Source organism: Rhinichthys klamathensis, unplaced genomic scaffold (assembly GCF_029890125.1).
Source record: "Rhinichthys klamathensis goyatoka isolate OS25496 unplaced genomic scaffold, OSU_Roscu_1.1 h1tg000242l_1, whole genome shotgun sequence".
Taxonomy (NCBI): domain Eukaryota; kingdom Metazoa; phylum Chordata; class Actinopteri; order Cypriniformes; family Leuciscidae; genus Rhinichthys; species Rhinichthys klamathensis.
In genome coordinates this window covers 3,880,082-3,881,668 of record NW_026606764.1, presented here as the reverse complement: position 1 = coordinate 3,881,668, position 1,587 = coordinate 3,880,082, and positions in this window count along the sequence as shown.

The following is a 1,587-nucleotide window of genomic DNA, read 5'->3' as shown; positions in this document are numbered from 1 at the left end:
CAATGACACGCCCCTACTGCATGCTAGAATCTCCGAAAAACAAGCCGATTTCAACCTCAAAATGTACGCTTTTAAATATACCAATACTGTTATCTCAAACATGTAGAGGCTTCTTCATGATCTCAACTAACAGATTCTGCAAAAAAGCGGAAATCACCAATTTTGGAAAAAAACGCTTCTTTCTCATTTTGCTCGCAAGTTGTGCTGCCGACTTGTGTCCCTGGTTTCCGTGACGGGTCACACATGTGTTTGTCAATTAGGCTAATTTTTTGATGTGCTGAGTCAGAATGGCAGCTAAAAAAAGAAAGATAGACATTAGGAGCTACTTTAAAACAAACACAAGTAAGTCATTTAAAATATTTTCTCAATTGCTAAAGTGTAGAGTCATCAACAATTGTAAAAATAATAATAAGCCATAAATGTTTTCCCCACTGTTAATTCTGTCAATGTGTTATTTTACCAGCTGAGGTGACAGAAACAGTCCTGCTAGGTAGTAGCTCAGGAAGAGAGGCAGGGTCACAGGTGAGGTCAAGCTATGACATGATGTTGACATGTTAATAGTGAGATTTATAATTGCGACAATTGTTAGGCAGAGGATCTGCTTTATAATTCTTCAATGTGTGTTTGAAATGAAAGCTTTGATTTGGCACAAGTTGTTGTCTCATTGTTCATATGCATGCATTGTTTCATTTTATCAGGTGACAGAAACAGTCCTAGCTAGTAGCTCAGGTAGAGAGGCTGGTGGAGAGGCAGGGTGTCACGGTATACAAGTTCATTGCTTCCTTCTCGTCTCGTGTTTATGTTGTTGTATGAAAGCACGTGTGTAGTGGGCGTGAATGAGTGTCATTCCTTGATCCGCTCCAGCTGATCGTCATCACATCACCAGCTGCAGCCGATCTCATCTCACCATATATTCTCACAGTTCTCTCATCTCCTTTGTCAGATCGTTGTTGGATGTTTGTCTCTCCGTGTGGTGTTCCTGTTGGATTCATCGTTGTTGGATGTTTGTCTCTCCGTGTGGTGTTCCTGTTGGATTCATCGTCGTTGGATGTTTATCTCTCCGTGTGGTGTTCCTGTTGGATTCGTCGTCGTCTCTTCGTTGGATTGTCGTTTGGGTTTCCACTGCACTTCACGGGTTCGTCTTCGACCATCGAGGTCCCTGCGTCATCAGTCCACACCCGTGTTCCCGTCTTGCTTTCACCGTTCAATAAAGAACTGAGTTTGATCTGCGATTGCTTCCGTCCTGTTTTTTGACAATCATGACAGAACGATCTGACCGTGCTATGGAAGCAGCAGGTTCGCCGACCTCGTTGGAGGAATTCCTTCAGCACAGCGCTAGAAGAATGGATTCTCAGGAGAGGAATCTAGGGGACACGGGTCGTGCGGTTCAAGCTTTGGTGACGCAGGTGTCCGAGCTCACCCAGCAGATCCAACTACTTCGTGCTCCCGCTGCGCCACCCACACCAGCTGTTCCCCCCACACCACCAGAGATCGCTACGACATCAGAGCCACGCCTACCTGTTCCGGAATCATACGCTGGTGAGTCTGCTTACTGCAGAGCATTCCTGACACGTTGTGCCATGCACT